At 44.2% G+C, this 25,617-nt stretch overlaps 1 long non-coding RNA gene across 1 annotated transcript; it reads right to left on the bottom strand.

The window, feature by feature from the left end:
* Positions 1 to 657: 657 nt before the first annotated feature.
* Positions 658 to 24,733, bottom strand: LOC135252272 (uncharacterized). Its single transcript, XR_010329383.1, has 6 exons — positions 24,623 to 24,733; positions 23,395 to 23,687; positions 22,365 to 22,517; positions 11,170 to 11,288; positions 2,292 to 2,394; positions 658 to 1,598 (listed from the first exon to the last, which is right to left on the bottom strand). It is a non-coding gene; the product is annotated as an uncharacterized LOC135252272 (long non-coding RNA).
* Positions 24,734 to 25,617: the final 884 nt, after the last annotated feature.

Here is a 25,617-nt window from a genome sequence, read left to right as displayed (position 1 = left end):
AGGAAGACCTGGCACTGACCCCAGGGCTACGAATCCTGATGATGTAACTACTCTACCACCGGCTTACAGCCGGTACCAACATGGCCTGTCAGCGTCACTCAAACAGACAGACAGCGAGAGAGAGGCAAAAAAAAAAAGATAAGAGGTCACGTTCTATTTACGGCGCAATTGTCTAGAGCCTGTCTAACTCGCAGGAATCTGTTGCAGTTCACTAAAGCAAGCTGACACACCGCACTCAGCGACTGTTTCTCACGGCGCACACACACACACACGCGCGCACGCACACGCACACGCACACGCACACGCACACGCACACGCACACGCACACACACACACACAGCAGCCTCTGTTAATCGATTTCAACACTGATTTTATGGGGGGACCAGCGGGAAACACACACTGGCCACAATGGACCCTCCCCACAAGTCACATGGTGTAAAGTACACAGTCCCCAGTAACAGACAGGCGCGACAGCGGTGTTCACAAACAGGCAAACGCAATGGGGCAGCAGCGCTGTATAACGAGCAGGGATGTGGGCTCAGAGAGGTTGCAGGTTCCATTCGCAAGCGTGGCACTGCCGTAGTACTTACCCAGGATTGCTTCAGTACACATCCAGCTGTATAACTGGATGATGATTAAAAATTTATGTTGCTTAAGTCACTCTGGTAAGGTAAGACCACCTGCTTAGTACATAAACAAACAAAAAAAATCGAACTAGAGGTTGTCATTCTGAAGCATTCATTACAATTTGGTGGATCACGGATGAGCATGTTCTCTCCTCAGAAGCATATGATGGCGCTTCTTATCACACTTCAGGTCACAAGTCGAGCTCACACAGACGAGAGTCGCAGGAAGACACTTCATGTGTGATTCAAGAGACAAAATTACAGGTAACCGATCGACCGAACGGGATTGCCGGTGTACAATGATATGTTGTGACTGAAACCCTCCTATCCTGGGACGATGCTTGCCAGCCGCAGTCGACGCCGGTACCGTCCAGATTCAATACCAGGCCATGGTACCAGACCCGTCCTCACACTAGAACAGTGCCTTAACAGGATGAGCCACCCAGCAGCCCGACTCAGCGATCTTTCTAAAACTTCACAGTCACTCGTACAGCAGAAAAAAATCCAGATATGCACAGATCCGGTCCACCATAATGAAGATAAGGCAATGGCAGGATGAACATTTTCCGAACAGCATCACACATACGGTACTCGCTCCGCATCTGTTAATACTGCTGCAGGAGAGCACCATCATTATAGCAAACAGTATCGTGCCACACACCATTTCAACCCTCGCCCACCCCCCACCCCAAAATATCCATTATTTATGGTCACATCCTGTGTTTTCATAATCAAAGAGTGCAGTGTACAGTGTCTACATCACATGTCGCTATGGTCATTCATCACCAGGGGCTCCTCTGACCAATATTTTTCATAAAAGCACTTTCGTCGATATCTGGCCCGCGTCCCGGTTTCGGATATTTCTTCAACGTTTAAGAGCTGCAGACGCTTTTTGTCACTCTGACTTTTTTCGGATAATCTGAGAGATTATAAACGGGCGCACCCAGGACCCCAGCACTCACTGTCACACCCCTACAGAAAGATTTACAGCACTTTGACTGGCACACATCACAAACACCACAAGGTGCATTAAAATCTTTATTTCTCTACTATATTAAATGCTGTAATGACACAGGTCACTGTGAGCCAAACATGCTGAGCTGACCACACTTCCTCTTAGAACAAATGACTGGTCTTCTTTTTAACTGCCAACATAGCTATTGGCATTCTGGTCTGTCCTTAAGCTTTGTGAAATATATCTACAGACATAACAACAACAACAACAATAAATATTATTATTATGAAAACAGTATAGAATACTACGCTATTATTATTATGAAAACAGTATGGAATATATGTAATAAATGCTTTAATCTCACAATGCAACTGAAGTTTATTAACAATGCCAATAAGACAATAATAATGCTGATAACAGTTATGCCAAATTAAGGTTAAACGTGAAGACACAATTAAAGTAATGTGCAACGCAGGTGGCTGAGGTGACATCCCCCATCAATGTGAAGCACTTTTAGACCATTTGATGAAAGACGCTGCCTAAATTCAGTTCATTACTCCTGTTAATCTGGACAGCTGGGAAGTGGGGGGGGGGATGCACACTTGAAATCTGGAACAAAAAATGCTGATCTTGCATCGCTGAGCCGCACAGGCCCCGAATGAGGCTGGAACGTTTAAGGTACAAAGCGCTTTTTAGCGACCTGACGTTACCTCGGCAGCCAGGTGCAGTCGCCACCTCGTCCCTGGCCGCGGTTTTTGCGGTCACGCTCGTCCTGACTCACCCCTTACCTCCTCGCGCACACGAAGCTCCAACCTGAGTCAAAGAACAACATCACTGCAGGTAAGGTGTTTTATTTCGGGGCCTTGTACTTTTACACACTTGCCCACGCTAATAACGTAGCAGCTGAATTGTTCACCTTCTTTTCGCACTCACGCTGACGTATTGAACAGCCCACGACGACCCACCGATATACAAACAAACAAAGGACACGACCGATGGATGGGTAAGCACTGAACAATTTAGGTTCAGTCCTTTGGCAATCGCTATTATGAAGAATAACTTACCCCTAAATGCAGGTAAGCTATAACAACAGTAGTATTAAAATATAAAGTTACACCGTCAATTTTAGTGGCTGACACTCGTAAAGATGAATTAATAACTATGAAATGTTCACCTTGAGATGACCATTTAATGTACATTTTTAACATGAACTGGAAGTGTTCAGTAGTTGTCAGTAAATACTTACGAGCCTGTGGAAAATATTAGTCGTCTGTGCGGACCACTGTACGCATTCCTAAACTATCCCCACAGATTCGTTGCGGAACAACAGCTCTGAAACTGGCCTTCAGTTATGCACGTGCGTGCGCACTGCGCAGTGGATGTTGTCGAAGTTATGCGTAATTTGTGAGCGCTTGACTGTAAGACACTGACACCTGGTGGTAAGGTAGACGCATTGCACAGCACAGCCAAAAGAAAACGGCGCTTGCGGTTAAAATACTTCCCCTTCCCATTTCAGAATTGAAAACTACCGATGAAAAGGGTAAACTGTCAAGCGCTGATAGTTTTTAGTTTTCAGTTCATAAATGGGAAGAGGAAGTATTTTAACCGCAAATTGCTATTGTGAAAGAGCCCTTCTCTACAGAGACCTGTGGTAACTACTGGGCAGGCAAGAGCAGAGGTAGCAAAGCAACAGGTACTATCCACTCATCAGACGTTCAGCTTCCTCTGACCCCTCTGCCTCTAAACCACAGGAGATTCTGGTGTGTAGTCGGGAGTTTCCAGTGTTAGATTACACTACAAGTCATTGTCAATCAGGATCTGTAGGACCTATTTTCAAATTTGACCCCTATCTAAAGAGTTTCACGATTTCAAATAAATATTTTAAACCCCAGCTCTGCATCTGGGTTTTATATATAAAGCAGACAGTCGTTACCAAGGACCAGGTAGGTATTCTGGCACGTAGAAGCATTTCCTTTAACGCCACAATGCAAGTGCGCCCTCTTCTGGCGTCAGGAGGTCAATGCTCTGAACTGCCATTGAGAGCAACAGTGTATAATAGAGAAATGAAAGGCTGGAGGAATGAAAGTGGAAAGTGAGTTAACTGCTTGGCAAAGTGGGTCAGTCTGCTGCGTGTCTGTGGCAGGCTACCAAACAAACGCCGCGGCTGCACCACAGGCCGCGTGCATAAATTACTAATTCAGGCCAGACCATCAGCACTGTCCTAAATTATCCATTATACATCAGCGCAGTAATACTGAGAGCGTCACACCCACCAAAAAAAAAACAAAAAAACAAGGCCAGTATTCATAAAGCATTGCCTCGCTTACATTTTATTCATAAAGCATTACAGAGCAGAAGTGCTGATCTGGGACCCGTCTTGCATTTTAGCTTACAATGGATAAGGTCAGGATCTGGAGAGGAGGAAAGCAGGTCCAAGATCAACACTCTTATTCTGAGATGCTTTATGAACACAGGCTCAGATCTTAATTCCTACCGACGGCTCAATTTGTTTTTCCTTCCCAGATATTCTGCCAGAATTTTACCACTGAAATCATTTTCCATCGAGACCTGGCTGCTTTCCCTGTTCTAGCAAACTGATGCCTCTCTTTTCCCAGTTCCCTAAATGCAACAGGAAGCTTCTGTGGTAAAGTAGCTTTGCCACATTTTCTATCCCCCTGAAGTCTTTTTTAGGGCATGAAATGTCAGTGAATTTCCCCATGGAGCTGACATCACTGACCCTGACATGCAGACGGAGGGGCTGTACGTCCTGCTGTAAAGCTGTAGAGCCAATATGTAGAGCTGTAGAGCTTGCTCTACATGAACACCCTGCTCCTCAAGCCGCTCCAGACACACAGACGGAGAGAGAGAGGGAAAGGGTCAAGGAGAGAGAGGGAGAGAGAGAGGACTGAGAGGGAAAGGGTCAAGGAGTGAGAGGGAGAGAGAGAGGACTGAGAGGGAAAGGGTCAAGGAGAGAGAGGGAGAGAGAGAGGACTGAGAGAGGGAAGGGGTGAAGGAGAGAGAGGGAGAGAGAGAGGACGAGAGAGGGAGAGAAAGAGGACAGAGAGGGAAAGGGTCAAGGAGAGAGAGGGAAAGGGAGACAGAGAAGGGGGAAGAGAGAGAGGGAAAGGGTGAAGGAGAGAGAGGGAAAGGGAGAGAGAGGACTGTGAAAGGGAAAGGGTGAAGGAGAGGGAAAGGGAGACAGAGAGGGGAAGGAGAGGAAAGGTGAGGATGGAGGGAAAGGAGAGAAGGGGGGAAAGAGAGAGAGCAAGGTGAGGAGAGAGAGGGAAAGGAGAAGAGACTGAGAGAGGAAAGGTGAAGGAGAGAGAGGGAAGGTGAGAGAGGACTGAAGGAAAGGGTGAAGGAGAGGGAAAGGGAGACAGAGAGGGGGAAAGAGAGAGAGAAAGGGTGAAGGAGAGGGAAAGGGAGACAGAGAGGGGGGAAAGAGAGAGAGGGAAAGGGTGAGGGAGAGAGAGAGATCACGATTTGATAGCGCACCACAGGGCGCATCACTGCACTCAAAACCAGTGCTTTTTTAATTATTATTTTTTTTAACAGGACAGCTTTACAAAAGTGCCCATTCTGATCGCTGCTCTGCGACGTGACATAAAGCGCAGTCTAGATCGCTTGTCGATTTGGAAACGCAGAGTCACCGCTCCACACTGAAAACCCTCTCATTCGAAACTGGAGCAATCTCCACACCCGCGGTTAAAAGCTGGTCATGTACCCGCAACCCCCAGCCCCCCCTAGCGAAGGGGGCCAGATTAATCTGCCAGGCAACTTTTCGAGCACGGCGCGTTCTATCTTGGCCAAACTTATGCCCGGTGCAGCAGTGTGCCAACAGCTGCCGTGGTTTTAATGTTCATCGGTACCTAAAATAAAAGAACCAACCATTTCTACAGGCCCCTTTCAGTTGTGTGCCGGTTTACCAGGCTGACTCAGTTACAAAAATACCCGCCTGTCCACACAGTTTATACTCAAGGCTGTGTTTTCAGGTACAAATAGCCTGTGATGTGCTACTCTGGACTTCCAGGGCAGGGACATTTAATGTCCACTAAATATAGGAAATGTAGGAAAGCCTGTGCGAATGGAAAATACACATAACTCACTTTTCTTGTCAACCACTTAACAAGGAGTATATTAAAAACTGAACATGAAATATTCTATCCTCCGAGCAGGGCCATATTTTTCAAGATGGCTCGTCCATAACTTACTTTTTCAAAAAATTTTATTTTATTAAGAAATTGAAGTCACACTCAAGTTCCTCCTTGCTGTATTTCATGCTTCAGGGCCAAAGGCATCTTTTTCTGCAATGTTGGTATAACAAGCTTGATACTTTGATCTAATTTTACACGCACTAGTCGCTTCTCTCAGGGTGTGCGCCATTTTGTGTACATAAAATTTTATCTAACCAACTGAGCACTCAGTTCCCCTTTGCAGCGATGACACGGGGAATCAAACTGGGCGGGGAACGCGGGAGCCTGTACAGCCAATCAGAGGAAGGGGATGATTAGTTGGAATTGTGGGAAATTGCCTCCAGCTGTAGTGCCATCAATGCCTTCAATGACAACAGTGAGTCAGGACTTCAGTTTAATGTCTCATCCGAAGGATGGAACCTCCTAGATCACAGAGTCCCCATCACTGTGCTGGGGGCATTGGGATTCTGGTCCTGAGGGACCCCCCCACCCTGGCCTCCCTTCTCCCCCCCCACCGGCCCACCAACATCCCTTCCAGCTGTTATTAAATTTTCCGAGGAGGTTTCCTGTCCAAAATCTAACCAAGCCCATCCCTGCTTGAGCTTCAGCAGTTCCACATGAGACGGGTAGAGGAAGCTGCGGCTGACCTACATAACTGTCGTTATTACACTCAGGGTCATAAAATCAGAAATTTTCTCGAAGTCCTGCGGCGACAGAGTTTATGGTCGGCCTCAGTAATCACCGTCCCTGCCCCCACGAGAAGCTTTATCACTGAACATACGAAGCACACTTATTTTTTAGGAAAAACAATCCCCATATTTCAAACAACATCCAGCTTAGATTCTGCAGCACTGCTGGTGTAATTTATTGAGTGTGTGTATGAAATCTCAGAGCACACAGTCTTTCAGCAAGCATTACATTACATTACAGGCATTTAGCAGACACTCTTATCCAGAGCGACTTACACAACATTTTACATAGCATTTTACATTGTATCCATTTATACAGCTGGATATATACTGAAGCAATGAAGGTTAAGTACCTTGCTCAAGGGTACAACGGCAGGGTCCTTACCCGGGAATCGAACCTGCGACCTTTCGGTTACAAGCCCAGTTCCTTACCCACTGTGCTACACTCCTCCCTACACTGTACTGTATACCAGAGGAAAAGACAAACAGCATTGGAACACTAAGTCTTTAGATCCTGGTTAAAAAAAAATAGGTCCCTGAGAATATTCAGTGTCAGTTTTCACTTTACTAACTGAAATGTGTCATCACCTAAAGGAAGCGATTTCTTCATTGCATAATATTGGTGAAAATTAGGCATTTCTTTTTAAATAGTCAGTAACATGCAGGTCTTTAAAGTGGTTGAAGAATTTCAAATAAAATATTTGGGATCTGGTAAGTTATTCCCTCAACTGTTATGAAACAATGAAACAATCCATTTTATTCAATAATAATAATAATAATAATAATAATAGTTCCATCTACCATTGTTCAAAGCTGTACAATAACAAGCGTACTTTATCCATTACATTACAGGCATTTAGCGGACTCTCTTATCCAGAGCGACTTACACAACTATTACACAGCATTTACACTGCATCCATTTATACAGCTGGATATATACTGAAGCAATGCAGGGTAAGTACCTTGCTCAAGGGCACAACGGCAGTGTCCATCCTGGGAATTGAACCTACGACCTTTAAGGTTACGTGACCGACTTCTATACCACTATACTATACTGCCGCCCCTATCCCCAGTGCTATGTCCATCTGAGCACAGACAACACAAGAGTAGCTGGGTGGACGGTCCCCCTGGCACCCATCAAACACAAGCCGGGGTCAAGGGTCAGCCACCAGTCTGTGCCCCTGACAGTCTGGCCGTGGAAAAAAGCCGTCTTCTGCGCAGAGCTGTGATTGGAGGTCTTCCATCATCCTGACACCAATGGGATTTCTCCAAACTGAGCCACTCCGACACCATGGAAACGCACCAGGAGAGCAGTTCTGAGGAGCCTATCACAGCTGGGGCCAATGAGCGTGCAGCCTCCTCATGTTTCCGCGGTTACGGATCGCACGTTATTCGCTTTGATTGCTGTGACATAATGACAATTATAATGAGTCTAATGCGCTTCCTCTTGAGATGCCAGTGGAAAGAATACAACACAGTGGGTGGCTGGCAGCCATTTTGGTTCTTTTGCTTCATTGCTGGTGTGTCTGCCATCAATGAAGCAAAAGAACCCAAAATGGCTTAGTCTTAAGATACCAATGCAGAGAATACAACATAGTGGACAGCTAGCCACCATTTTGGTCCTTTTGTATCTGGTATGTGGGAGATGTTCTTCAGTGCGCTGAACCCCATAAAAAAATACTCCAAATTACTGACCCCTGCAGAAAACAAACAGGAGACGAACACGTCTCCCACGGTGATGGATTTACATCCGCTCTCTGTATTTTTCAATTCACAAAGTGGATTCTTCTTTGTGTAGGCCAATCTGATTAAGGGCCACTTGCCCTGAGTTCTGAACGTACAGTAGGTAGATGGAGGGTTTTTAAGGGGCTTGGGATTAAGATAACAGGCAGCAGATGGCCTGTCAGTTTTCATGAAGCCACTGCTCATTATTTCTTATTGCTTAATCCTTTGAAGGGTAGGTTTTTTAGAATGTTTTTTTTTCTCTCTAAAATTCCAAGTCAGTGTTCTAGAACTCCACTGCTGTCAGTCACCAGTAGTGATTGTTACATCAGCGTTAGAATGTTAAGTTGAGAACATTCTAATTACACAAGTATGATCTCACACCTTAAAGGCAGTTCTCGAGAGCAGCAGGCATCCAAACTCAGAACACTCTCTGTCAACACTCAGTTTTCTTCTTATCCATATCCTAACATTGTCCATTATGAGGTAAAAAAAAAAAAAGCAAAAATCATTCCAGATCATGGCATGTATTCATAAAGCATCTGGGAGTAGTGGCACTGATTGAGACAGGAAACCTGAACCCAGATAACCAGTTCTGCGTTTGAGATGATTTATGAATATGAATCCGTTCTAACTTTTTAGAGTGTGATGGAAGATTAGGATATAGCTCGGGGAAGGAAAAGGAGAATTATGAATATGGACACAGCTTTATGAATACAGGAGACATATGCCTTAGATGAAGTGAATATGATGTACTTACTTCTTACAAACTGAGAAGCAGTTAATTAAGAGTGAGGAAACCCTGCCCCAAAAACACACAAAAATATATTAACCAGGAGATCAAGTGCGATATTTTTAACACATGTGCCTTGTAGAACATTCTGTGTTCATTTAATGCCAGGAGTAAGAAGAACCAAATGTTCAAGTTCAAGATCTTCTTCTTCTCTATCAACACTGAACTTTTTACCACTTTCTACAGCTCCACGCGGGTGCACCCCAGTAGGTGACATAATGTAATAAACTTATAAAAATAATAAATACAAAAATAAAGACGCTTAAATCAGAAAACATCTGCTCAGCATATCACACTTCCATTTTCAGCATCCAGAACCTGCTCTGGCTCCAGGATGTGTGGAAATCATAATATATTTTCTGCAGTGATAATTAGGTGTCAGGTTGAAAATAGCAGATGCACACCTCATTCTCCAGCAAATTCCCATTTATTTTCGAGGCTGAGGTTCCTCTCCAAATGAACTTTGGGATGCTGATCTACAACCTCCCTGGATCAGAGGTCATCCTTATTCCGCCATGCCCAGCCGTGGCAGCTAGCGCCTTCAATACCCGTCAACGCCCCTCACGGCACCAGTCCAGGCACAGCAGCCTACGCCTGTCGGATGAAGGGTTAAACCGAGGTGCTGACTCACTCTGGTCATTAAAGAGCCCACTCACACACACACTCACACACACACACACACACACACACGCACGCACGCACACACACGCACACACTCACACACACACACGCACGCATCACGCACACACACACACACACAAACCCATGCACACACACACACACACACACACACACAAACACGCACGCACTACACACAAACCCATGCACACATAATCGTACCAAAACACTAATGCGCACACCACATACTGTACACAGTAATCCGCCCACATACACACACACAAATCACAAACACCAGCACACAAAACATACATGCTGTATGCTCTCAAAACACAATGCACACGCACACAATGCACAAAATAACCGCCCACAACACACACACACACACACACACACACTGAGGTGCAGTTTAAAAGAGTGTAACACTCCATTCACCCACACATTTATGACCTTCCCTCGCCAATCAAACTTTATTGTCCAATCAATAACGGCGACAGCCCTGCACCTTCAGCGATGACAGCAATAACCCTGCTAGTTCAGCGGTGACGGGGAGGCGGAGCATGAAGGTGACATCACCAAAGGACCTTTAAAACCCGCTGTTCCTCAGAAAAACTGCAAGAACAAGAAAATGTCAGCATGACATTTTTTTAACGAACAACAGTGGTTTTACTCAAACTGTTCATACACTGAATACATTTCCAGAACACATTTCCCCAAAGAAAAACTAATGAAATTAAAAAGAAAAACACATCAGATCTATGTCACTCTCATACTCAAACGCACTTCAATGAAAAATCTCCGAATAATGCATTTTCTGAGAACCAACTACAACCTTTTCCAGTACTAACACAAAAACAGGCACTGTGGACACAATTATCGGAATTTACAAAGCATACGCATCAAAACCACGAGTGCATTTAAGTTGCTTTTACAAAAAACTGCATTACCAAGTTACCCTTTTTTGGCGAAACACTAAATGCCCACTTAATGTCCTTATTAATCGACCACATTTTTCCAGAAGCTGGACAGTTCTGTTGCAGGTGGATAGCAAAGAACCAGAGGCTTGTAGAGGAAAGACAATAATAACCCAGTCAGCCAACATTGCTGAATTCCTGTGTATCAGGATAAGACATTGTTCTTTCTCAGTGTGTGTAGAGGACCTCACAAGTGGGTGATGGGACCTAGATATCGATCCTTATTTAGGATGTTCAACATGAGTAAAAGGGGTATTGCTTGGAAGTTTTAAGAAAACAATCTAGGTAGAGATATAGACCTAGTCAAAGCCAAAATTAGGATTTGAATAGAAGCATTCTGGTTTCCTGTTAGTAACCAAGCGGGGACAAGAGTACATCTGTGTTGAACTACATCCCCCCCCCCCCAGCAGTTGAATACCCCTGTATGAGGTTTGGGGGGGGGGTGTGTAAAGAAAAGGAGGGAAAATGTAGCATATCATCAGGTTGCTGGGAGACAAGACGGGAGGCGTGACTGCCAAGCGTCCGCTATGGCGAATCCTTTGTTGTAACCCCCCCTCCCAACCCCCGCCCCCCGCCTCCGGGCCCGCTAATAATTTTACCTGTCATTCCGAGGAACCGGTTGGTTAAATTGCTGCGGCAGCGAGGCGCGGGGCGATGGAGATGAGGTGTCACACACGCGCTGTCTCGAGGCATCGCGACTAAACGCATTCCTCGTGCGCTGTTAGGTGGTCTGGAGCAACAACAAAAAAAAGAAATCAAATTCAATATTTCATTTCCAATTATTACTAATCCTGTCAGGAATTAGATTTAGGGCAGCTTACATAACCTAATAAAAAAGCAACAATGACATATGCGGTCATGAAGATCAGAGTGATATTAAAACACAAACGGGCAACCAAACAAGAGCATTTAAAACCATACGTACAGATCATACAAAAAGAAAATGGTCTAAACAATAGAAAATTATTTTTAAAGCCCATGAGGTAATGAAGGACTGAACTACCTACAGCAGGCAAATGCTTAAGGATGAAGGGAAAAAACACAGGTAAGGTTCCTGACCTGGGCTTACTGTGGAGGAACTGGTCACTGTGTCACATTTAAAAAAAAAAACCCTTTTTGCACCATGGAAACAGGCACATCTTGAAAGATAATTTATGTTCATAGTGGGTGGGGAAAGTTCTAGAACAGGGGTGACCAATCTTATCCAAAAAGGGCCGGTGTGGGTGCAGGTTTTTGTTTTGGCCCCAGCACTATGACACCTGATTCAACTAATTAACCAATCACGGTCTTCAATCAAGACCTTGATGTGTACACACACACACGTGTCTAAGTGCTGGCCTAGAACAAAAAAACATGCACCCCCACTGGCTCTTTTGGGGATAACTTTGGACACCCCTCTTCTAGAATATTCCGGCATTCTCTTGCAGGAGCTCGTAGCTGCTTGTCACAGGCCCACATGAGGGGTAAGATTTTTTTTAAAAACCAGACTGGCTGGGAGCAGCTTGGCTATGCCTGCAACCCCCCTGCAGAGAAGCAAATAGCTCACTGATGACCAGAGGCCCCCGATGTTCCCCGTCGCTGCTCGTAAACGGGACACCAGGCCGGTTTTACTTTCGCTTGCAGACACGGAGTCATGTGCCAGCTCGGAAAGGCACCGCCTGACTTGCCGTTTAAAATCTTTACGCACGGCAGGCTGTCGAACCTGCTGGGGCAGGAGGTGACCTGTAAATTGTGCGGGGGGGGCGTTTCTGACATCTTTTGAAACCATCCTCTGCTGCAGCTGATTAAGCTCCAATTTAGGCAGTCTGCATGGAGAACGTGGAGGGCTGAGTCATAGTCTCTGGATGGCTTTATTTAACGGAGACAAACAGACTCAAAGGATCACATCGGTGAAAGAGCCACGTGTTGCATGTGTGCGCGTGTGTATGTGTATGTGTCAGTGTGTGAGAGGCTGTGTGTGTGTGTGTGTGTGTGTGTGAGACAGCGTGTATGTTTCAGTGTGTGAGGGGCTGTGTGTGTGTGTGTGAGAGAGAGCGTGTATTTGTCCGAGTGTGAGAGACTGTGTGTGTGAGTGTGTGTGTGTGTGTTAGTGTCAGTAAAGAAATTATTTCAAAACACCAAGAATATGAAGTGTTATTCTTGTCTAGCTGCACTGTTCAACATTACAATGCACAAATCCAATTATATGGACGGATCTTGGGGCTGTATAACGATAGAATTCTTTTTTGGGCCGCACATGCCAATAAAAGTGTTACAAGTTCTCAAACCGCGGTGGTCCGCATGTCGATATTAGCAAACGTGTGACAACTCTGCCCCCGTGTGGTCACAAACACAAACTGCACAATATAAGATTGAATTTTCTCTGATGGGCAAGTGTTTCCTTTCCATCAGTCTCTTTCATAATCACTGCTACTTAGCCTGTCGTTACACCACATGGCCTTGCAAGCCATACTTATGTCTGACTGGCATGTTTTAATGTGTTATGAGTTCTCCATCCATCCATCCATTATCCATACCCACTTATCCAGGGCAGAGTCGCGGGGGATGCTGGAGTCTATCCCAGCGTGCATTGGGCGAGAGGCAGTAATACACCCTAGACAGGCCGCCAATCTATCGCAGGGCACACACACCATTCCCTCACTCACTCATACCTATGGGCAATTTAGAGTCTCCAATTAGCCTACCTGCATGTCTTTGGACTGTGGAGGAAACGCACCCGGACATGGGGAGAACATGCAAACTCCACACAGAAAGGCCCCAAGAAAGGCTGAAATTCGAACCCGTTACCTTTTTGCTGTGAGGCGACTGCTACCCACTGCACCACCATGCCGCCCCTGTTCTGAATTATGTTCCCCCGAATATGGCTTTGGTGCCCCGTGTGACGCAAGTAAACTATGTAAACTGAGTGGGCATCAGTGACTCCACCCTGGAAAACTCTCTCTCTCACAAAAACCAGAGTAAGGAATCAGATGCAACATGTACAGTACAGGAGATGTAGCCAGTCTACCATCAGACTGCCCTTGTTCATCAAGCCAATTTTTATGATCTATACTATATAATATCATAATATATATATATATATATATATAGAGAGAGATCATGATGTCTCACCAAACTTTCATACCCCATAGAGTTGCAGAACATGTTTTTTCCCCCTTGGATCTGTATTAGATGTACATTTTAAGCATTTATCAGATGCTCTAATCTACCGGAGATTCACATAGCTTACATTCGACATATCATGCTCCATTTATACAGATATTTACTGAAGCAGTACAGGGTAAGTACTTTGCATAAGGGCACAATGGCAGTGCCTCACCTGAGAATCAAACCGGCAACCTCTGAGATACAAGTCTAATTCGCTAAACACTGTACTATACCAATGCTGTTCCAATTGTGTCATTACTAATAGGTTTCAGAGGGAATTGCCTAAATTTACAGTATTTGGCCAAGGACTTGGACACTGATATCCAAACAGCAGCAAAGGACCCTGGGATAGGATCCATAACTTTACCTCCGGAAACAGTCATAATTTCATTAATGGATTAAATGCGAATATCATTTAGGATATAACACGTCATTGTTAGTTAAATCACGCACACACACAATCATGTGCACACAACACACACACACACACAACCATGAGCACACAACACACACTTATACAACCATGAGGGTGTGTGCGCGCGCGCACACACATGAAAAGTTCTGCGTTAAAATACCAAGCACTGCACCCAGTTGTCCATGAGAGTCTTGTAGTTGTTTATTCCACTAACCAAAATAAGACTTTGAACGTGCGGCAAACCTTTGAAACAGTTTCTGTTTGACAGGAAAAACTGCCCAGGCAGGGGAGAGAGTCACGCACCCAAGGGGACACGCGTCAGGCGCACAATTAGAACTTCTGGCTCGAAATGAGCGGGCTGTTTCCTTATTGGTCCAGGGGAGTCTTGCTCTGGGGGAAAAAATGTTATTTAAAAAAACAATTAAAAATCCTCTGCCAAACACTGACTGCTGCTCCCCATCCCCATTTTCGTGGTACACTGTGCAATGACAATAAAGGAATCTGTCTATCTATCCACGATGGAGCATTACTTTACAGGTATTGAGCAGACGCTCTTATCCAGAGTGACTTATACAACTTCATACCATTTTTTTTTTCATAGTGTCCATTTATACAGCTGGATATATTCTGTTTCCTAACCATTACAGTAAACTGCTACCACAGCTAAAGTCTGGAGTATATGGAAAAGGTAGTCCCAGTTATTCAGATTGGTTTCCTGCAATCTGATTGGTTGTTGCTAGTTTTACCCAGGAATATATCACAGTCCAATGGTTGAGCTGACCTGAACTGCCACTCGTTTATGATTGACAGTTTTATTGGCATTTCGGTATTAAACAACATTATACAGTCATACCAGCCCCTCCCTTGTACTCCCTCAACCCCCCAAACCACCAAGGAGAGAAACTAAATAAACAATCAAGTATGAAATGCCACTTTTAATTGGAGTTGATCGGTCATGAGATAATTGGTCATGAATGGTCAGCAGAAACAGCTAAAACACACCCTCAGGAGCTGGCCAGACTCAGCCCATATAGGGTGTCAGTCCATCCAGGTTCTTCCTGCCGTACTGTACGAGTCTGATAGTGAGGTACATGTTCTTTTCAGCTTTTTATAACTATAGTAAACAACAAACAACAGCTACACCCAATCAGAATCAGTTCTTGGCAACGTGGTTCTGTGGAACAATCTAATAATCAGAAAAAGGTAATGGAAGATATAGAATGTAACTACAGTGTTGAATCTTCAAATGAATCAATGATCCATTGAAGCACTTACCCATATTGGCCACACGGGGGCGACAAATCTAAGGTCAGAAGGTAGTGACGAGCCAGGCCAAGTGAATCTATGCACCACACTCAAATGATGACAAGGTGGGACAGCCTTGGGACCGGGTCAGCTGTCATCATTGAATAGTTGGAAAAACAGGTTTAAGGCCCTGGGGGCCATTTCTACAAGTACAATCCTGAAATGATTGTATGAGAATATATAAAGCTCAGAGCTAGTTTATTGTAATCATAGTCAGATAGAATCACAAATTTATACTTTGTATGTTATTTTAAATTGAAAGGATAACCATAAAGTGGAACATAACATTGTAAAACTCAATCCCATTTCAGTGATAATGTGATTTTTCTTCAGCAGATTGTGTGAGTGGATAGATGTTTACCCTGAAAAATTGTTCATAATGTAGTTTTATGTTTAAGGAACTGTGCTTGTAGCTTGGCTGTTCTGGGAAAGATTCCAAAAAGCATTGAACTGCTTCAGTTAAGATCCGGTTCTAACAAATGAATCGTTAGTAAAACAGTGAGTTTGGATTTGAGTGTCGGCTAAAGACTTGAATTTAAATGCACTGGTCTTTGGGTTATTAAGCTATTTGTGTTGTAACTCAGCACAGTGGCTGTCCACAGATTGGGCCGCAGTGCTTCACTGATTTACATGCTCACTTGCCATAGTTATTTGCATAGACTCCTGGCTGTCCGTACTGCCAGCTCGTCCTATACACAAGATACGCACCCTCCACGCCCCCCCCCCCCACCCCAATCCCATAATTACAGTCAGGATCTCACAATCAAAATCTCAACATCACAATCTCAACATCACAATCACAATCTCAACACCACAATCACAATCTCACAATCACAGTCTCACAGTCACAGTCTCACAGTCACAGTCACAGTCTCACAATCACAGTCATAGTTGTTGTTGTTACTCAGCTCTTAATTGATCAGTTAAAGCAGGAATAAAGATCACTGCTCCACGCAGTTCCCTTTGGGGAGAGCGGCTCTTGTTCTCCTGATGCTGGTTTAACACGGGGACACAAATTCTTTCACTGGTGAAGAAACCAGGATGTTCCGACGGCTCGTGGTTGATATCTCCTCAGAGCACCTCCTGAGCCTCGTGGAAGAGATTACACTCGGCGTTTACGACGGTGCGAACAAGCACCTGTAGATAATGGGGGGGGTTATCACAATGACAGTAGCTCTTCCTGAGGGACGGCACAGTCATTAACTGACGTTACGATATGCGTGTCCGTGATCACCGTAGGTGTTGAAGTCCACACAATGAGCGCGTTGTCGTCGCAGGGGTGTCAGATGTCAGTAAAACGTAGTTTCTTTTGTTCAAACTCCGCTGCTGTCACAGTCAACACAAAGATGAGGACCAGAGAGGGGATATTTCACAAATGGCTTTGTAATCTAATCCTACCCTGTAGTCCTGTTCAGAGCCGTAGTAGCTACTACTGCAAATTAAAGTTCTTTTCTTTTAGCAGAACTAAGCCAAAAGCATTTTCATACCAGACACTGACATCTGTGCTCAAAACTGTGAAAATCTGTAATCTGTAAGTTTAACTTTTATTACCATCCTAATGCAATATTACATGACAAATTAAATCCAATTAATGAGTATTTTCAAGGATCTCACTATGTTTGTGATGTTCAAGGATGATATTTAAGCCTTTATTTTCAATTATTATTGATAATAAATGTATCAATAATAAAGTAATTATTATTAATATCAATTTAAACTTTTGATATTTCGCAACTTTTAAATGTTTTTTTTTTTGAATAATCATGGACAGAAAAGTTGTTTTTGCATATTCTGCATAGATTTTTGCATATTCTGGCAATGTACCTTTTTAAAAAAAAAAAAAAAAGGTCTGTCAGTTAATAGCCATTTCTCAGTCTCGCCCAGAGGCTTAAGCTATAAGAGGCTGAATGGCAGCTTCTTAGGGTCTACGCAATTACACAACAAAGTGTGTAACCACAGAGGACAAAACGGCATCAGGTACCAGGGCTACAAGTCTGAAGTTAGGTCTCCGCTTTTCGATGTAGCGACTTTTCCCTCCTCTAGCTTAACGACGAGTGACGTCATAAAGGGAGACATCCCACAATGCACCGCTCTCCTCCGGCGATGGCCTTAAATCACTCTCTCCCATACCCCTTTTTTTCGTGTTTACGCTGAGTGTTCGGGGTCCCGTGTTGGGACCACAGGAGACACGCAACCAACTGACGCAGGCCCGACGAGCACATGCCACACGCACACAGTACACGCGTGTGGTCCCCGTGTACTTTTTAAGGGTACTATTCAAACCCCATTATTGTGGGTTTTTTTCTTCCCCCAAAGCACACAGTAACTCTCCAGTTATACCACCTCTAATATATACAGACCAGGTCTCACATAATAGAGCAGGCAGGCTCTTTAATACATAACCACTGAGGTTTTCCCATTTTCTGTTATGGCAACCGGCTCTGTGTATCTCCGTTATGCAAAGCTGGTGAAGTACGTTGTGTTCACGGCTCAATACCGTTCCATTAAAAACAAAATGTTTTTCATTTTCTCCCCCAATATTAACGGTCAGTCCCGGTTAGGACCACTCCCCTTTGTGGGCCCGTCCCACACGCACCTGCTATGTCCTCTGTTGGATTTCTGGCAAACACGCAAGCACATCTGCCCTGTGAAACTCTTTATTTCACTCCGCAGTGTAAAAAAAAAAGAAAAAAAGACTTTTAATGATAACCGACCAGGTTTTGTTTTGTTTGAAAATTACAAACAAGGAGGAATGGATTAACTGTCAGAGCGGTTAGAAGATGGATCAGGCTCAAACTGCCACATGCCCTCTCACTCATATTAATTTCTCCTCTCCCACAAGGAATGTGACAATCCTCTCAGAACCAATGCAGGCTGGACATTACACTACGTTCCAGGCATTTAGCAGACGCTCTTATCCAGAGCGACTTACACAACTCTTACATAGTTCTTACATCCCGTCAGCAATGCAAACTCCGACAAACTCGGACACCGGTTACTGTGTGGACAGTTATACAACACATAGCATTGGCTATTACATTTTGTTAAGGGTGTATATATATATATATATATATATATACACATACATACATATATATATGCCATACAAAAATATAATCTGAAAGCACAAACTGAGCATATTCTAGAAGTGCAACACACACTTGCAAGAAAGTGGATGCTGAGTTTACTCCCATGCATAGAAGCTAGCTAATTCTAGAAAATTCTACAGCTATTTGTAAAACAGCTATACTGTATGTCCATTGTTACGGACTAGCAAACAGGCTATCAAACGGAGGCACAGACACTCACTCATCCATTGGTCGTATTTTCCAGGCAAATGACACAGCCGACGCTCACCAATCAGGCGTTTGCATATTGACACCATTTTCCCGAGAGGGTTTAACGCCATCTCTCACAAGAACCACGGTGTGCAGAATCCGACTGACGCAGAGCGCTACGGATAATTATTTAAAAGGGCAAGCGAAAAGGGCAAGTTGTCCGAGACCGAGAGAGGTCATTTCAAGGTCATGTGTCACACCTGTAGGCAGAAAGTATGTAGAGCTTCCCGTCTACCTTGGGAAAAGACTCAATGGGTCCTGTTCTCCTCATTATGCATTATGTTCTTATGTTCCAGATGGGCGTTATTGCCATGTTCTCCTGCATTGGATGTATTCATTTCACTTTGTGTTCCAGATGGGCTGATTGGCCTGTTCTCCTCATTATGCATCATGTTCTTGTGTTCCAGATGGGCTGATTGGCCTGTTCTCCTCATTATGCATCATGTTCTTGTGTTCCAGATGGGCTGATTGGCCTGTTCTCCTCATTATGCATCATGTTCTTGTGTTCCAGATGGGCTGATTGGCCTGTTCTCCTGCCGTTAATGCATTGGGATGCCCCTTATCTTGTTCTCAGATGGGCTGATGGCCAGTTCCCACTAGTCTTATATATGCCCGTCATAATCATGTTCTTGTGTTCCAACCGATGGCTGCGAAGCTGTGCCTCTATTGGCTGAATGACTGTGTTCTTGCATGGCTTTCCTATCCATGTGCTTTTTCACAGAGTTTCCTGTCCCCCCAAACTGTAATCTGTTTCTAGGTGAAAGGGCTGCGCTTTCTTCTTCTGCCCTCGAATATCTGCCCGATACTCACACAGGATTACCATCTATTTTCTTTGCAAAAGCGCTACCAGTAGAACCTCCTTGGGGCACCAAAGGTGAAACAGGTACACGGCAGGAATTAGACAGCGATATTCTGCATCAGCCAACGTAGCTTGTGAAAAATGATTGGTTTTGTGTTTCTGAGATTCGGTAGAGATTGACAGACATTTCCAGCAAAGCAATCTAGAACAATTACAGCACAGGTTACATAAAGAGGAGATCTGTGCTTTTCTTTTTTTGTTTCAACAAATTAAAACGTATGCTTAATGTATTCTTTCCATCAATGCTATGTGGAGCATTCCAAGCAAAAATACCACCAGGGTGGATATAAGTTTTATGCCTGACTGTGTTGTCTTCAGTCATTTTCAATACATGAAGAGAGTCTAGAAAATATCTAGAGTGGCTGTTTTTAAATGATCAAATAAAGTAAACAAGCAATCGAGTGGATACTGGCCACACACTTAAATCAAATGCCATCCAGCCATCCAGTATTTGTAATTACATACATTATTCCAATATTAGTTATAGCTAAGTGAAAGGCATTCCCCAATACGTATTATAATAGCAATTTGCATGCAAGGTTTCCAACACTGGGGGAGGAGCTAATGATATTTGATAGAATGACAGTCATGATGGTTGTCGGGGGAAACCAACCACAGTATTGAACTGACAACTATTGTTTTAGTCTATAGCCATTATGATTTTTCCAGGGAGTTCTGTAAGCTGAAAATCTTATTAAAACATTACAGGCATTTAGCAGACGCTCTTATCCAAAGAGACTTACACAACTTCATTTTTACAGCATTTTACATTGTATCCAGTTAAACAGCTGGATATATATACTGAAGCTAAGTACCTTGCTCAAGGGTTCAACGGCAGTGTCCCACCGGGGAATCAAACCTGTGACCTTAAGGTTGCAAGACCAACTCCGCACCCATTATACTACACCGCCACCCTATCAGTCAGAGATTGAGAACACCACAGATAATAGAGAAAGCTGTCATACGCTCCTCTACCAAACAGCGTCAGATAAACTGTTTAAGTAAACAACCCTCACATTATAGACTGACAGGGAAAACCATACAACATTGTCCATCCACGCGAAACCTATAGAGAACACAGAATGTGTGTTTGCGAGTGTGTGCATGTGTGTGTGTGTGAGTGTGGAAGTGTGTGTGTGTGTGTGAGAGAGAGAGAGAGAGAGAGAGAGAGAGAGATGGAGAGAGAGGGGGAGAGGGAGAGAGTAAGAGAGAGAGTTAGTTGCTGGGGCAGGCTGACATTGTGCTTAACCTGTAATGGCTTTATGATTGCATCATCTTGTCACTGGCGGTTATCAAAGCAACAAAAACATACTGGTCTGGACCGCAGCTTCACGTAGAGTCCCCACGTTGTTTATTTTAAATTTAAAATGGTTTCCGGGACAACATCAGGCCTAGATATGCTCTGTCACCCATTTAATTTGTTTATTTAATAGCGGACGCATTTTTCAGTGTAGATGCTGTGCGTACGCCTCCAGATTAGGCTGAAAAATTAGAAAAAATATTAAAGACCATTCCTTCCCCTCCTAAATTAATTGCAACCGATGTTCTCAATGCAATTAAATATTAGGCTTTGGAAACGAACATGAAAAAAATATACCAAGGACATTATCTCAGTGTCCTCAATGGTAGATACAGCCCTGGTAGTGTATGGTGGTTAGGGCACCCACTAGGGCCTCAAACAGGGACCCTCAAATCTGGCCCTTGAGGCCCATTGTGATGCTGGTTTTCAGATTCCCCTCTAATTGATTTGATTTGCTGCAAATGACACGCCATGGCATGGATCTCTCAAAATGTGCATTTAGAACGTTTGCTATAACTACGGGGCGTAGTTTGCGCAGAAGTGATTTGGGGGGAAAAAATGACACCTCTAATCAGGACCCGATTTAAACCTTTAAATATCTAGGATAATTTGTGAATCGTGATAATTTTGCGTTCAAGCCTTGATGCTGTCATCTAACCAATTCCACAGTGCAGCCACGACAAGGACGACATCTTCTGTACCTCAAAACAGGAGACTTGGCACCTGTGCAATCCCAGCATCCATTGCACAAGAGAGAGCAATCAGGAAGTGACGCGATCGGCCTCTCATCTCTCCCCATTGAAAATAGCGGCGTCCCATGGTTTGTTTATATACGGTCGACGGACAGTACATAGAGTTGGTGGAGGAGTACATTTGGGGGGGAAAAAATCCCATTCTTCCATGGAGAGCGATGCACCAGGCCCGCAAAATCATCTTCAACCGCTCCTCAACTCTCCCCGCCACAAAGCATTCTGGGTCAGCTGTGGTGTGTGTATATATTAGTCCTTTATGGCGAATCTGCTGAACATTTCCACATATGCCGGGGATATGGTGGGGAGGGGGAGGGGAGAGGGAGGGTTAGGAAGGTTTAGAGGGGGGGGGAGGTGGCTCAGTGCAGGCAGAGGGCCACGGAATTTGTAATAAAACCGCAGCGGATCACCACAAAACGCAGTCTGTGAGGCGTGTTCTCTCATTGGGCTCTGGTCTGTTTTTTATTTTGTTTTTTTTTTATTTTAAAAGCATCACCGTGGAGACCGAAGCCCGATTATGTAATGTCTGAGAAGGACGGGTCAGACTGAGTGCCATAACTATCAAAGGAAGTACAAGTTAAAATGGGAGTGGGCCCTCCCCCCTCCCCCCCTCCTCTAATAATCACACCGTGTACTTAGTAATCTACACAGTGAAGAAAGCACATGCCCATGGTATAATACCTCTGGCCCATAACAGAACAGCTTTGATTATTTGGGGTAAGTGTCCTGTGTCCGCGCTGTTGGTATAGGCGCACGGTAGATTTGTTCCCCTCTGTGCTGTATCCATTGTAAATCATGCGTCTGCAACACCCGGCAGGTCACTGGAGCTGTAGTCTTTGGAGAAGATCCAATATAAACGCAGTGACACATGCGCGTTTGCACGCACGCACACACATACACAAACACACACACACACACACACACACACGTGCACAGAAACAGACAGAAGCAAATACACACATGCAAATGACACACACAGGACACATGCAAATACACATACAGATATGCACTCATGCACAGATTCATACACACACACACACACACACACAAAGGCACAGAAGTGCGTACGCTCACACAAATATGCACTCATGCACAGATTCATACACACACACCAGGTATAAAACTGTGCTCCTGTTCCAGAGCATACAGTGCAGCTCTGATGCAGGCTCATGTGAATCCATCACAAAAAAAATCAATTATTAATTTGTCATAACTTACATTCGTGTACATATCACGTACATTATGCATGCAGGCATGTAGCCCGGTTAAAATTTGATGAGAAGGTGCTCACTTACACAATAAATACATTTTTTATGAGCATCTGCCTGTTGAAATGAACCTAACGACAAGCCTATGGAGCGTGGACAATGTTGGGCTTTCAAACTTCCATCATGCAATTAAGTAAAGAAACACACAAACGCCTTCAAAAAAAAAAAGAAAAAAATGATTTCATCACCATATCATACATAATGACCTGTGTTAATATCCCTGAGTCCCTGCTGTCATACAAGGGACATTAAACTCCCAGTGAAATTGACATGGCTTACTGAATATACAAAAAGAAAACTCTTGTTTGTTTTTGATTTGTTTAGGGGTTTTTTTGGTAACAAAGACTGCTGTTTGTTGAGACAGCAATGGGATAATCACCCAGATCATGTGTGAACAAAGGCACAACGTGAACAAGGCACAGTGTACCTGCGGTTCTCCTCACCTGTGTGCGTTGCTAGGTGAGGCGGCCACCATTAGGGAAGGCGTTCACGGTCTCCTGGGTTGCCAGGGTGGAAACCAGCCAGAGCTTGTCTAGACCGCAACGCGGGCTCATCTACGCCTTCAGATAACCTCGGTGAACTCCCAATTCCCCGCCAACCGCCTCCGCGCGAGGAGCGGTCTCAGTACGCCCGCTTTCAAAAAGCCAGTTTGCCACCTGCGCGCGGATACGGTTTCGGGAATGGCGCTCCAGGGCCTCCGTGCACAAAAGACATTGTCTCAAAGTCAAAGACGTGTCTGGAAATACGGGTAGAGGGGAAACGGTTATGAAATAAGAGAGTACAGCGCAAAAACTAACGAACCCCACGACCGAGACAACTAGGAATCCCTCCACCCCGAATCCCTAAGACACGCATGTGGAATGAGAAGCTTCGCCGTAATATCGGATATGACCCTACACCACCAAACGCGCAACCTCACGAGAAAGAGCAGACGACGAGGCTGGCAGCCTTCCGTCAACCTTCCAACAGCTGAGCTAGGCTTCTCTCTGAATGACAGAGGCATTAAAAGTTTCCCTTCCTCTCGCCAAAGCTACGATTACCAGCTCCCCTTCGCTAGCAATCTCCTGTATGCGAATACATAACTACATTTCACCGTTTCATCTCTCAGCGAAGTCCTAAAAAGTGGGTAGAAGATGGACACACGTGCCGTTACCGTCGTCATACCATCATGTGGAAGTTCATCTCATGTCATTATCAGCAAATTCAAATTGCTGTCGTGTAGACAGAACGCGTATGGCATTTGCTTTCATGCAAAGCTACGCAAAAGTATGCATATCTGCTCAGTTAGCCAAGGACACTTGCAAAACGCAGATCTGGCAGCCAATGGGTCGCGTCGGTATTTCTCCCGAAAATTCTGTGGAAGTTGACGCCTCAAGTATCCGGCAGAGGGGTTCAGTCTTACCGAAAAGGGCCGGGGTAGGCGCAGGTTTTTGTTCTGGCTCAACATTAAGACACGTGATTCTTATCAAGGTCGTGACTGAAGAGCACGACTAGTTCATTATTTGATTCAGATGTCATAGTGCTCGGCTAAAACAAAATCCTGCACCCACATCAGCCCATTGCAGATAAGATTGGGAAACCCTGGTCCTGGGTGTCTAAAAGTTTGAGGTTAGTGTCTAGATAGCTGCTTTTTCTGCTATTAAATGTACAAGTCGGCTATTTGGCAGTTACCTTTAGCCCAGTGGTAACCAACCATGTTCCTGGAGATCTACCATCCTGTGGGGTTTTTATTCCAAACCCAAACAAAACACACCTCGTTCAACAGCGAGAGATCTCGTTGCGATGCTAATTAGTAGAATCAGGTGCGCCAAACTCGGGGTTGAAATGAAAACCTACGGGATGGTAGATCTGCAGGAACTGGATTGGTTACCACTGCTTTAGTCCAAGTGTCTCACAAAAGCGCATGTCATGAAGGAAACAAACTCCACTTGTGTAGAAAAAGGCGAAGTCACAATCCAGTAAGAGCCACCATCGAGGGGCATGCCTCACTACCTCTGAAATATAGTTTTTTTTTTTTTAATATAGAAATATTGAGGTGTCGTCTGAGAAAGTGGAGTTTTAGATATTTGTGGAAAAGAGACAGTGAAGATCTGGGGCATAAGGATTGATTTTTTGGGTTCTGAGAGTAAGGGGGCAACCAGCTGGAGGAAGGATGCTGAGAATTTCATATGAAAAATGTTACAAATCATAATGCATTGCCAGATTATAGAAAATGTTTTGTTCTGAATATCCTTGACAGAAAAAAAAGTTTAAGTATTAAATTTTTGTGCCATAAAAGTGTCTTGGATGAGAAAAACATTGAGTAGCAGTGAAATATTCTCAAAAATATTGTTTCTTTTATTTTTATTGAATGTCTCTTGACATCAGACATTACTGGTCTTTAGAGATTACGATAAAGATTTTTGTTTTTAAATGATCAGTAATCTACAGAAATTGTACTTGCTATGCCTAAAGGGTTTTTTCTGTATTTGGCCCAGTTGTATGCCAACAGAGGGAAAGTACTTTACTTTAGTACATCAGAAAACCACTGCTAGGGTGTATTCAGAATCCAAATCCTGAGCCACATTATTGAGCCATATTGCAAAACCAGACCTGTGACTCGTGTGATGATTCAATAAACCTTGTATTTCCTGATTTATTGCTTTTTAAATAAACTCGTGGCTGCC

Source organism: Anguilla rostrata, chromosome 4, assembly GCF_018555375.3.
Source record: "Anguilla rostrata isolate EN2019 chromosome 4, ASM1855537v3, whole genome shotgun sequence".
Lineage (NCBI taxonomy): Eukaryota > Metazoa > Chordata > Actinopteri > Anguilliformes > Anguillidae > Anguilla > Anguilla rostrata.
This window is presented reverse-complemented; position numbering and strand designations above follow the sequence as displayed.